This window comes from Bombina bombina, chromosome 3 (assembly GCF_027579735.1).
Source record: "Bombina bombina isolate aBomBom1 chromosome 3, aBomBom1.pri, whole genome shotgun sequence".
NCBI classification, from domain to species: Eukaryota; Metazoa; Chordata; class Amphibia; order Anura; family Bombinatoridae; genus Bombina; species Bombina bombina.
This window is the reverse complement of record NC_069501.1, coordinates 631,654,793-631,668,973: the sequence shown is the minus strand read 5'-3', so window position 1 is coordinate 631,668,973 and position 14,181 is coordinate 631,654,793. Positions and strand designations below refer to the sequence as shown.

Here is a 14,181-nt window from a genome sequence, read left to right as displayed (position 1 = left end):
TGCCGGGCCTTTCCCACTCTTTATTTACTATGTCCGCCACCCGCTTGGGTATAGGAAAAGCGTCGGGGGGCACCGGAACCTCTAGGAACTTGTCCATCTTACATAATTTCTCTGGAATGACCAAATTGTCACAATCATCCAGAGTAGATAACACCTCCTTAAGCAGTGCGCGGAGATGTTCTAATTTAAATTTAAATGTCACATCAGGTTCAGCTTGATGAGAAATTTTTCCTGAATCTGAAATTTCTCCATCAGACAAAACCTCCCTCATGGCCCCTTGAGATTGGTGTGAGGGTATGTCAGAACAGTTATCATCAGCGTCCTCTTGCTCTTCAGTGTTTAAAACAGAGCAATCGCGCTTTCTCTGATAAGTAGGCATTTTGGATAAAAGATTTGCTATGGAGTTATCCATTACAGCCGTTAATTGTTGCATGGTAATAAGTATTGGCGCACTAGATGTACTAGGGGCCTCCTGTGTGGGCATAACTGGTGTAGACACAGTAGGGGATGATGTAGTATCATGTTTACTCCCCTCATTTGAGGAATCATCTTGGGCAATATTATTATCTGTTGCAATACTGTCCTTACTTTGTTTGGACACTATGGCACAATTATCACATAAATTTAAATGGGGAGACACATTGGCTTTCATACATATAGAACATAGCTTATCTGATGGTACAGACATGTTAAACAGGCTTAAACTTGTCAACAAAGCACAAAAAACGTTTTAAAATAAAACCGTTACTGTCACTTTAAATTTCAAACTGAAAACACTTTATTACTGAATATGTGAAAAAGTATGAAGGAATTGTTCAAAATTCACCACAGTGTCTTAAAGCATTAAAAGTATTGCACACCAAATTTCAGAGCTTTAACCCTTAAATTAACGGAACCGGAGCCGTTTTTACATTTAACCCCTATACAGTCCCAGAATGAGGCTCTGTCTATAACTAGAAAGGCCCCCATCTGAAAAAGGTGTCCAACACAGTGCCTGCCGTTTTTCTAAACGTTCCCCAAGATTATAATACCAATAATTAGTTAGAATCTGCATAATATGCCTAGTAAAGCAATTGTTTTAGCCCAGAAAAATGTCTACCAGTTTTTAAGCCCTTTTTGAAGCCCTTTATTCTTTTATGTTTAACTAAGAAAATGGCTTACTGGTCCCCATGAGGGGAAATGACAGCCTTCCAGCATTACATGGTCTTGTTAGAAATATGGCTAGTCATACCTTAAGCAGAAAAGACTGCTAACTGTTTCCCCCAACTGAAGTTACTTCATCTCAACAGTCCTGTGTGGAAACAGCAATTGATTTCAGTTACTGTCTGCTAAAATCATCTTCCTCTTACAAACAGAAATCTTCATCCTTTTCTGTTTCAGAGTAAATAGTACATACCAGCACTATTTTAAAATAACAAACACTTGATAGAAGAATAAAACTACATTTAAACACCAAAAAAACTCTTAACCATCTCCGTGGAGATGTTGCCTGTGCAACGGCAAAGAGAATGACTGGGGTGGGCGGAGCCTAGGAGGGATCATGTGACCAGCTTTGCTGGGACTCTTTGCCATTTCCTGTTGGGGAAGAGAATATCCCACAAGTAAGGATGACGCCGTGGACCGGACACACCAATGTTGGAGAAAGGGCTTTCAAAGTGTCTTGCAAACGATATTTTCCTTAGCTAAACAATCGATTGCCCTGAATAAGTGTCAACCAGCATAATTAGCCCTATTATGTAAGCATTCAATTCCTTACTAAGTCTGTGAACATAGCTTACCCTCCCCTCATGGGGATATTGTCAGTCTCTTCTAGCATTATCTTAGTCTTGTCTAGAAATAAATGACTGAACATACCTTATTGCAGTTCACCCTGCAAACTGTTTCCCCCAACTGAAGTTTTCTGGTACTCCTCAGTCCTGTGTGGGAACAGCAGTGGATTTTAGTTACAACATGCTAAAATCATTTTCCTCTCAGCAGAAATCTTCATCAATTTTCTGCTAGAGAGTAAATAGTACAAACCGGTACCATTTAAAAGAACAAACTTTTGATTGAAGATAATCAAAACTACAATTCTAACACCACATTCACTTTACCCTCCCGAGAGAGACCCTAGTGATTAGAGCCGGCAAAAAGAATGACTGGGGGGTGGAGCTAGAGGGGGAGCTATATGGACAGCTCTGCTGTGTGCTCTCTTTGCCACTTCCTGTAGGGAAGGAGAATATCCCACAAGTAAAGGATAAATCCGTGGACTGGATACACCTTGCAAGAGAAATATATATATTCAAATGAATTGTTTTCCTTATTTTATTTTAACCCATTAAGGACAAGGACATTTTTCAATTTCTTTCCCTTAAGGACCAGGGCTATTTTTACATTTCTGCGGTGTTTGTGTTTAGCTGTAATTTTCCTCTTACTCATTTACTGTACCCACACATATTATATACCGTTTTTCTCGCCATTAAATGGACTTTCTAAAGATACCATTATTTTCCTTATATCTTATAATTTACCATAAAGAAAATGATAAAATATGATAAAAAATGGAAAAACACAAACTTTTTCTAACTTTGACATCCAAAATCTGTTGCACATCTACAACCACCAAAAAATACCCATGCTAAATAGTTTCTAAATTTTGTCCTGAGTTTAGAAATACCCAATGTTTACATGTTCTTTGCAAGTTATAGGGCAAAAAGTACAAGTAGCAGTTTTCTATTTCCAAACCATTTTTTTTCTTCAAAATTATCGATAGTTACATTGGAACACTGTTATCTGTCAGGAATCCCTGAATATCCCTTGACATGTATATATTTATTTTAGTAGACAACCCAAAGTATTGATCTAGTCCCATTTTGGTATATTTCATGCCACCATTTCACAGCCAAATGCGATCAAATAAAAGAAAATGTACACTTTTTCACAAATATTAGGTTTCTCACTTAAATTATTTACAAACAGCTTGTGCAATTATGGCACAAATGGTTGTAAATGCTTCTCTGGGATCCCTTTTGTTCAGAAATAGCAGACATATATGGCTTTGCTTTTTGGTAATTAGAAGGCTGCTAAATGCCGCTGCGCACCACATTTGTATAAGGCCCAGAAGTGAAGGGGTTAATTAGGTAGCTTGTATGGTTAATTTTAGCTTTAGGGGAAGAGTAGAAGACAACCCAAAGTATTGATCTAGGCCCATTTTGATATATTTCATGCCACCATTTGACCGCCAAATGCGATCAAATAAAACAAATCGTTAACTTTTTCACTAACTTTGGGTTCTCACTGAAATTATTTACAAACAGCTTGTGCAATTATGGCGCAAATGGTTGTAAATGCTTCTCTGGGATCCCCTTTGTTCAGAAATAGCAGACATATATGGCATTGGCATTGCTTTTTGGTAATTAGAAGGCCGCTAAATGCCGCTGCGCCCCTAACTTGTATTATGCCCAGCAGTGATGGGGTTAATTAGGTAGCTTGTAGGGAGCTTAAAGGGTTCATTTTAGCTTTCGTGTAGAGATCAGCCTCCCACCTGACACATCCCACTCCCTGATCCCTCCCAAACAGCTCTCTTTCCTCCCCCACCCCACAATTGTCCCTGCCATCTTAAGTACTGGCAGAAAGTACTAAAATAAAATCATATTCTGCTGTGTAGGATCCCCTCTTAGCCCCCAACCTCCCTGATCCCCCTCAAAGAGCTCTCTAACCCTCCCCCCACTATTAGCCACCATTTTGGGTACTGGCAGCTGTCTGCCAGTACCCACCTTGATATAAAATAATTTTTTTTTTAAAAACCTTACTTTTTCTGTAGTGTAGCTGCGTAAATCACGATTGCACTTATGCAATAACGTTTACTTTCAACTGTAATACGAGCGGTAAGTCTGATGAGCACAAACCCATGTGATATACTCCTTATCGCTATGGCACAAATGATTGCGCTCCACTTGTAATCTAGCCCATTGTGTTTTTAAAAATATTCTAAAGGATCTTATTGCCCAGCTATCTCAAGATAGTTCCAATAGAAAACATAAGAGACAGTTCCTCCCAAGATTTGGAAACAACAAAAAGAGTTGTATGTAAAGAGACTGCTACAGCTTTTAGTCAAGGCAAAATAGTTTGATATTGGGATATGTACAGTATCTTTTTCAGAGCTTTAGGTTCTAAATATCTTTCAGGGTGGCTAGACCATGAAATTTAAATATGTTCCTCCGAGGAGAATCTCTTTCAAATGGTCTCTTCCAGAAATTATAGAGCAATGCAATATGCTTCTAGACTAAAGACCACATCCCAAAGCATTTGAAGTCATACATAAAAAAAACCCTGACAAAAAAACATAATTTATGTAAGAATTTACCTGATAAATTCATTTCTTTCATATTGGCAAGAGTCCATGAGCTAGTGACGTATGAGATATACAATCCTACCAGGAGGGGCAAAGTTTCCCAAACCTCAAAATGCCTATAAATACACCCCTCACCACACCCACAATTCAGTTTAACGAATAGTCAAGAAGTGGGGTGATAAAGAAAGGAGTAAAAAGCATCAACAAAGGAGTTTGGAAATAATTGTGCTTTATACAAAAAAATCATAACCACCATAAAAAGGGTGGGTCTCATGGACTCTTGCCAATATGAAAGAAATGAATTTATCAGGTAAATTCTTACATAAATTATGTTTTCTTTCATGTAATTGGCAAGAGTCCATGAGCTAGTGACGTATGGGATATCAATACCCAAGATGTGGAACTCCACTCAAGAGTCACTAGAGAGGGAGAGATAAAAATAAACAACAGCCATTTCTCGCTGAAAAAATAATCCACAACCCAAAATATAAGTTTATTCTCATAATGTAAAGAAAATTTTAAAACATCAGCAGAAGAATCAAACTGAAACAACTGCCTGAAGAACCTTTCTACCAAAAACTGCTTCTGAATAAGCAAATACATCAAAATGGTAGAATTTAGTAAATGTATGCAAAGAAGACCAAGATGCAGCTTTGCAAATCTGATCAACTGAAGCTTCATTCTTAAAAGCCCACGAAGTGGAGACTTATCTAGTAGAATGAGCTGAAATTCTCTGAGGTGGGGCCTGACCCGACTCCAAATAAGCTTGATGAATCAAAAGCTTTAACCAAGAAGCCAAGGAAATAGCAGAGGCCTTCTGACCTTTCCTAGGACCAGAAAATATAACAAATAGACTAGAAGTCTTCCTGAAATTTTTAGTAGCTTCAACATAATATTTCAAAGCTCTTACCATATCCAAAGAATGTAAGGATATTTCCAAAGAATTCTTAGGATTAGGACACAAGGAAGGAACAACAATTTCTCTACTAATGTTGTTAGAATTCACAACTTTAGGCAAAAATTTAAATGAAGTCCGCAAAACCCCCTTATCCTGATGAAAAATCAGAAAAAGAGATTCACAAGAAAGAGCAGATAGCTCAGAAACTCTTCTAGCAGAAGAGATAGCCAAAAGGAACAACACTTTCCAAGAAAGTAGTTTAATGTCCAAAGAATGCATAGGCTCAAATGGAGGAGCCTGTAACGCCTTCAAAACCAAATTAAGACTCCAAGGAGGAGAAATTGATTTAATGACGGGCTTAATACAAGCTAAAGCCTGAACAAAACAGTGAATATCAGGAAGTTTAGCAATCTTTCTGTGAAATAAAACAGAAAGGGCAGAGATTTGTCCCTTCAAGGAACTTGCAGACAAACCCTTATCCAAACCATCCTGAAGAAACTGTAGAATTCTAGGAATTCTAAAAGAATGCCAAGAGAATTTATGAGAACAACACCAGGAAATGTAGGTATTCCAAACTCAATAATAAATCTTTCTAGAGACAGATTTACGAGCTTGTGACATAGTATTAATCACTGAATCAGAGAAACCTCTATGACTTAGTGCTAAGCGTTCAATTTCCATACCTTCAAATTTAATGATTTGAGATCCTGATGGAAAAACGGACCTTGAGACAGAAGGTCCGGCCTTAACGGAAGTGGCCAAGGTTGGCAACTGGACATCCGAACAAGATAAGCATACCAAAACCTGTGTGGCCATGCTGGAGACACCAGCAACACAAACAATTGTTCCATTATGATTTTGGACATCACTCTTGGAAGAAGAACTAGAGGCGGAAAAATGTAAGCAGGATGATAACACCAAGGAAGTGTCAGCGCATCCACTGCTTCCTCCTGAACATCCCTGGACCTGGACAGGTATTTTGGAAGTTTCTTGTTTAGATGAGAGGCCATGAGATCTATCTCTGGAAGACCCCACATCTAAACAATCTGAGAAAATACATCTGGATGGAGAGACCACTCCCCTGGATGTAAAGTCTGACAGCTGAGATAATCCGCCTCCCAATTGTCTACACCTGGGATATGCACGCAGAGATTAGACAGGAGCTGGATTCCGCCCAAGCAAGTATCCGAGATACTTCTTTCATTACTTGGGGACTGTGAGTCCCACCCTGATGATTGACATATGCCACAGTTGTGATATTGTCTGTCTGAAAGCAAATGAACGGTTCTCTCTTCAACAGAGGCCAAAACTGAAGAGCTCTGAGAATTGCACAGAGTTCTAAAATATTGATTGGTAATCTCGCCTCTTGAGATTTCCAAACTCCTTGTGCTATCAGAGATCCCCAAACAGCTACCCAACCTGAAAGACTTGCGTCTGTAGTGATCACAGTCCAGGTTGGCCGAACAAAGGAAGCCCCTTGAATTAAACGCTGGTGATTTAACCACCACGTCAGATAGTGTCAAACATTGGGATTTAAGGATATTAATTGTGATATCATTGTATAATCCCTGCACCATTGATTCAGCATACAAAGCTGGAGAGGTCTCATGTGAAAACGAGCAAAAGGAATTGCGTCCGATGCTGCAGTCATGAGGCCTAAAACTTCCATGCATAAAGCCACTGAAGGGAATGACTGAGACTGAAGGTGCCGGCAGGCTGCAACCAATTTTAAACATCTCTTGTCTGAATCAATCTGGAAGCCTAAAAAGTTGACCCTTGTCTGAAGAATCAAGAAACTTTTTGGTAAATTGATCCTCCAACCATGTTTTTGAAGAAACAACACTAGTTGATTTGGCTGAGATTCTGCAGAACGTAAAGACTGAGCTAGTACCAAGATATCGTCCAAATAAGGAAACACCGCAATACCCTGCTCTCTGATTACAGAGAGTAGGGCACCTAGAACCTTTGAAAAGATTCTTGGAGCTGTTGCTAGGCCAAATGGAAGAGCAACAAATTGTTAATGCTTGTCTAGAAGAGAGAATCTCAGGAACTGATAATGTTCTGGATGAATCGGAATATGAAGGTATGCATCCTGCAAGTCTATTGTAGACATATAATGTCCTTGCTGAACAAAAGGCAGAATAGTCCTTATAGTCACCATCTTGAAAGTTGGTACTCTTACATAGCGATTCAAAATTTTCAGATCCAAAACTGGTCTGAATGAATTTTACTTCTTTGGGACAATGAATAGATTTGAATAAAACCCCAAACCCTGTTCCTGAAAAGGAACCGGCATGATTACCCCTGAAGACTCCAGGTCTGAAACACACTTCAGGAAAGCCTGAGCTTTTACTGGATTTGCTGGAATACATGAGAGAAAAAATCTTCTCACAGGAGGTCTTACTCTGAATCCTATTCAATACCCTTGAGAGACAATGCTCTGAATCCATTGATTTTGGACAGAATTTATCCAAAAATCCTTGAAAAACCTTAATCTGCCCCCTACCAGCACCTTCATGCGGACTTAGGGGCTGACTTTGGTTTTTTAAAAGGCTTAGATTTATTCCAATTTGAGGAAGGCTTCCAATTGGAAACAGATTATTTGGGGGAAGGATTTGATTTCTGTTCCTTATTTTGACGAAAGGAACGAAAACGGTTAGAAGTCTTAGATTTACCCTTAGGTTTTTTATCTTGAGGCAGAAAAAACCCCTTTCCTCCAGTAACAGTTGAAATAATAGACTCCAACTGAGAACCAAATAAATTATTACCTTGGAAAGAAAGAGATAATAATCTGGACTTAGATGTCTTATCAGCATTCCAAGATTTAAGCCACAAAGCTCTTCTAGCTAAAATAGCTAAAGACATGGATCTAACATCAATTTTGATAATATCAAAAATGGCATCACAAATAAAATGATTAACATGCTGTAGTAAACGAACAATGCTAGATATGTCAGAATCCAATTCTTGATGCGCTGAATTCTCCAACCAAAAAGTTGATGCAGCCGCAACATCAGCCAAAGAAATTGCAGGCCTGAGAAGATGACCTGAATATAAATAGGCTTTCCTTAGATAGGATTCAAGTTTCCTATCTAAAGGATCTTTGAAAGAAGTACTGTCTTCCATAGGAATAGTGGTACGTTTAGCAAGAGTAGAAATAGCCCCATCAACTTTGGGGATCTTTTCCCAAAACTCTATAGAAATTGCTGGTAAAGGATACAATTTTTTAAACCTTGAAGAAGGAATAAAAGGAGTACCTGGCTTATTCCATTCCTTAGAAATCATATCAGAAATATCATTAGGAATAGGGAAAACCTCTGGAGTAACCACAGGAGGTTTAAAAACAGAATTTAAACGCTTACTAGTCTTAATGTCAAGAGGACTAGCTTCCTCAATATCCAAAGTAATTAACACTTCTGTTAACAAAGAACGCATATACTCTATTTTAAACAAATAAGTAGATTTGTCAGTGTCAATATCTGAGGAAGGATCTTCTGAATCAGATAGATTCTCATCAGAGGAGGATAAATCATTATGTTGCCGGTCATTTGAAATTTCATCAACTTTATGAGAAGTTTTAAAAGACCTTTTACGTTTATTAGAAGGCGGAAATGCAGACAAAGCCTTCTGAATAGAATCAGTAACAAATTCTTTAAAATTCATAGGTATATCATGTACATTAGAAGTTGAAGGAACTGCAACTGGCAATGTACTATTACTGATGGATACATTCTCTGCATGTAAAAGTTTATCATGACAACTATTACAAATGACATTCGGAGATATAATTTCCACAATCTTACAACAAATGCACTTAGCTTTGGTAGAACCGATGTCAGGCAGCAACGTTCCAACAGATACTTCTGAGGCAGGATCAGATTGAGACATCTTGCAGTATGTAAAAGAAAAAACAACATATAAAGCAAAATTATCAATTTCCTTATATGACAGTTTCAGGAATGGGAAAAAAATGCAAACAGCATAGCTCTCTGACATAGAGAAAGGCAGGAGGAAAACAGCAATTGGGTATAAAACTAATGAAAAATTTGGTGCCAAGTATGACGCACAACGTAAGAGAAAATTTTTTGGCGCCAACAATATCCGGAAATGACACACTCACTAACGATGCAACCATGTGTAAGACTTCCGCGTCAACTATGACCCCGGAAATGTGATGAACTTGCGCCAACTGACGTACTTTTCGCGCCAAAAAAATTCTCGCTCCAAGAATGACGCAATAAAGTCTAGCATTTGGCGCACCCGCGGGCCTAATGCTGCCCGCAATTTAAAAGAGTAAAAAGCAGTCAATTTGAATAAAAGACTAAACCCCAGGTAAGAAAAAAATATTTCTTAATATGTTTTATTTCCCAAATATGAAACGGACTGTCTGCACAAGGAAACACATGAACCTGATTCATGGCAAATATAAGTACAATACATATATTTAGAACTTTATATAAATGCGTAAAGTGCCAGACCATAGCTGGGGTGTCTTAAGTAATAAAAAACATACTTACCGAAAGACACCCATCCACATATAGCAGATAGCCAAACCAGTACTGAAACAGTTATCAGTAGAGGTAATGGTATATGAGAGTATATCGTCGATCTGAAAAGGGAGGTAGGAGATGAATCTCTATGACCGATAACAGAGAACCTATGAAATGGACCCCCGTTAGGGAAATTGCTGCATTCAATAGGTGATACTCCCTTCACATCCCTCTGACATTCACTGTACTCAGAGGAATCGGGCTTCAAAATGCTGAGAAGCGCATGTCAACGTAGAAATCTTAGCACAAACTTGCTTCACCACCTCCATAGGAGGCAAAGTTTGTAAAACTGAATTGTGGGTGTGGTGAGGGGTGTATTTATAGGCATTTTGAGGTTTGGGAAACTTTGCCCCTCATGGACTCTTGCCAATTACATGAAAGAAAGCCATGCTATGCTCTTTGCAATAGAATTCTGATTGGAATGGAGCCCGTTATCTGTCTTATTTTGTAATGGGCTCATTGTTTTTTTCTACAGGCCAGGTCTGGATTGAAGAAAACTAACCATTTTTCTGTCTACAGGTTTAGAATGTATACTTTTCTAAAAAGTCTCTTTTTCTTAATAATTTGTTTTGGTTTTAACCTGAAGAACCCATATTTTCAGGTTACCATAGTTGCTTATCATCACAAGATTTTATAGTTTCCCACAGGAGGCAATACTTTCTGCTGTATACAACTACTGTTTAATCAGCTTTCACCAATATTAATGCTATGATGTAACCTCTTTATTTGCTGCCCTGACAATGTTTTCTACTGGCAGCTTTATTTGACCTGTGATTTTCTCAGATATTTGACAATTGAACAGGAACACAGTTTTGGAAGACAAGTTCTTTTACTGTTGTGGTGAGATGGATTCTTCTTCTCTAGGAGAAAAAGTGCAAGTTACAGTGCAAACCTCTTTATTTAGTCCCACACAATCCTGATGAGATGTTGAGAAGGGGTCATTGTCACAATGAGGATTCTGACCAAAGTAAACATTACTTCTTGTATTAAAACACTGCAATGGTAGATGTCAGTAAAAATCCCCTAAATAGGCTGGTCCTTTCTACATCTTCTTTGGTATATCTTTATAAAAGACCATTGTAGCTGTGGTTGGCGGCACAAAACATTTGTAGTGAAAAGTTTTAAGTTATGTGTTTTTTTTGTTTTTTTTTACCCTATAGCACAATCCAGAGCTCTTTTAAAAAAAAATGTGCTCTTTAAACTTTGTATTATAAATAATTTTCCCACATTCCCTTTGCTGGCATTGGCAAATATACAGGCAAAGAAACCCTTAATGCAATTTTACCTCACAAAGTAATAATACATGCTCTATCTAGAATAATTGTGAGATCCTTTACCAGCTGACAAATAGATGTGCCTTCAGTCTATTTACAAGAACTGCTACTCTTCCTTGTGTGATGGCCACATCAAGATGGGGAATTTCAGCAGTTAAAAGCCAAGCATTTGAGAAGAGCATTTATACTTTAAACCAGAGTAGCAGATAATTCTCAAGTGGGCCTGTCAAAAACCTGGTGAATTGGTATTTTTTCCTGTCTAACAGCAAGGTAAATTTGCTTCTGTAGCAAGAAAAGAAAATAGATGGCTTTGGAACTTTAGGTGGAACAAGCATAAAATAAACCTCACATTTTTCAGGTAATTGAGTGCATTAGACCATGAATATATATATACACACACGTAGTATCTGAAAATCCAAACCCGGTTATAATCCAACACGATTTCCAAATAAGAGTAGGCGCTCAGAGTAGTATAACAACACGTTTAATGCATATACAAATGCTCAATATCCAAAACATTTCGGCCCCAAATTGAGGCCTTGTTCACATGGAAGCCACACAATGCCTCAATTTGGGGCCAAAACATTATTTGGAAATTGAGTTGGATTATAACCGGGTCCTGATTTTCAGATACTACATATTGCTCTTTGATAGTAGTGCACCGAGGTGTTGGATTTGTATAGTGAGTGCTGATCATTCTGGACTGTTACATATATATATATATATATATATATATATATATATATATATATTATAGAGTAGATCACACAGGCACACACATATACACTCACATACAAACAGTTTAATTTTGAATTAGTAGGCCACACATACACACACTTGTGCACAAATATGCGCGGTAACAATCCATACTAATTTCTGGCATGCTAATTTCATCAGTGAGCAATATATATGTTTGTGGCATATTTAGTTTAAAGTGAATGTCAATTTTTAATGTTTGGATGATATAGTTATGTATAGAATCATCCTATAAAGCATACCGCCACAATCATTTTTTAATAAAAGTTATTATTTCTTTATAATTTTATATCATAAATATCGTTAAAGTACTTTACCCGCTCCTCCCACTCACTGTTTCCTAATTCTCCTTGAAAATACGTAAACAGCGGTCCCACCCGCTGTTTACGTATCGGCATTGCGCGCTCCCGTTTAGATTAGCCATTGCGCATGCGCAAATATATATTTTAATTTGATGCTAAATACATCCAAATTATAAACGCTTATATAAATAAAACTCATTATATAGCACAGTATGTTTTTAAAATATTTATTACATTTATACATATAGAAGATAGTTGTGTAAGTAATATCATTTATATTTTCGATTCAAAATAGGGGCATCGTTGGTTAGATAGAGAAGAGAAAGTACTTGTATACGGAGCCCTTTCATATCAACTTACCCAGCGATAATAATGTTAGGAAATGACAAGACTCTGTATACATTTCTATTGCGACGCCGTATACATTTCTATTGCGCATGCGCAAAATGTGCACAAGCTTAGAATAGAAGAGGTTTGCAGCGCAATGAAACGCATGCGCAAGAAGGAGTTATTACGTCATGGTAAGGGGGTGGGTCCCCCTGTGGTTAGAGCCGTTATTGGCTATGAAGACGTAGGTTAGAAACAACAGGAACGGAGCGCGAATGCCGGGAGGAGGAAGATTACAGCGAAAAAGAATATAAAGTATTGAAAATAAAGGTAAAGAAGTAAAATGTGAGGAATTGATGAATGAAAGTCAAGTTTTTTATAGACAAATGTTACACAGATGTTTAGACCGGAGGCTGACTTTACAATCACTTTAACTGCTGTAGGAAAGGTAAAGTAATGAGAAGGATTTCTGGCAACCATAGAAGCTATTTTGTATACAAATGATCATAATATGATTCAAGTTATCATACTAAGCTATGTAAAGAAGCAAATATCTGGAATATTGTTAGGAAACATATCATGTTATTTAAAGGGACAGTAAACCTTAAAAATAATGTTATATAATTCTGCACATAGTGCAGAATTATATAACATTATTTAGGTGCTATAGCTATAAATGCCTTTTTTTACCTTTTTAATTTGTTAAAAATATGGCGTTTTTACAGACCCGCTCTCTGCTGAGCGGGTCTGTTATATTTAGTCAGCACATCGGGCCAGCTGTATAGTCACAGCCCGGCCCGACCGCGCCATAAGACTAAGTGCAGCTCGCTCCTGTCACAGGAGCGAGCTGCACTTAGTGCTATGGCGCGGTCGGGCCGGGCTGTGACTATACAGCTGGCCCGATGCGCTGACTAAATATAACAGACCCGCTCAGCAGAGAGCGGGTCTGTAAAAGCGCCATATTTTTAACAAATTAAAAGGTAAAAAAGGCATTTATAGCTATAGCACCTAAATAATGTTATATAATTCTGCACTATGTGCAGAATTATATAACATTATTTTTAAGGTTTACTGTCCCTTTAAATCTTATAACAATTTTCTGAGGTGACATTGTACATTTAAACAGACAACAAACAAGGTTATCCTGATAACAATGACTTAAAGGGACATAATACTCATATGCTAAATCACTTGAAACTGATGCAGTATAACTGTAAAAAGCTGACAGGAAAATATCACCTGAGCATCTCTATGTAAAAAAGGAAGATATTTTACCTCACAATCTCCTCAGCTCAGCAGAGTAAGTTCTGTGTAAAAAGTTATACTTCACCTGCTCCCAGCTGCAGGTAAAAATAAAAAAAATGAAGAAATGAACAGCAGCCAATCAGCATCAGCAGTGCTGAGGTCATGAACTCTTACTGTGATCTCATGAGATTTGACTTAACTCTCATGAGATTTCATAGTAAGCTTCCTTTACCTGATTGGTGAAATAATATGAGAGTTCACGAGGCTCATCCTTTCAGCTGTCCTAGGACAGACACACTAAAATGCTGCTTAGAATTCCTTTACAATGGGAGGTGGCTACTGAGGAACTTTTGAAGTAAAATATCTTTCTTTTTTACATAGAGATGTTCAGGAGATATTTTCTAGTCGGCTTTTTACAGCTATGCTGCATCACTTTCAAGTGTTTAAACATTTGGGTATTATGGCCCTTTAATCAAAACATCCAGCTATATAATAA

The 14,181-nt window shown here is 37.7% G+C and overlaps 1 protein-coding gene across 3 annotated transcripts in view; it reads right to left on the bottom strand.

The window, feature by feature from the left end:
* DHX40 (DEAH-box helicase 40) overlaps window positions 1–14,181 on the bottom strand; it is a 527,461-nt gene that overhangs the window by 74,118 nt on the left and 439,162 nt on the right. The window lies entirely within an intron of this gene.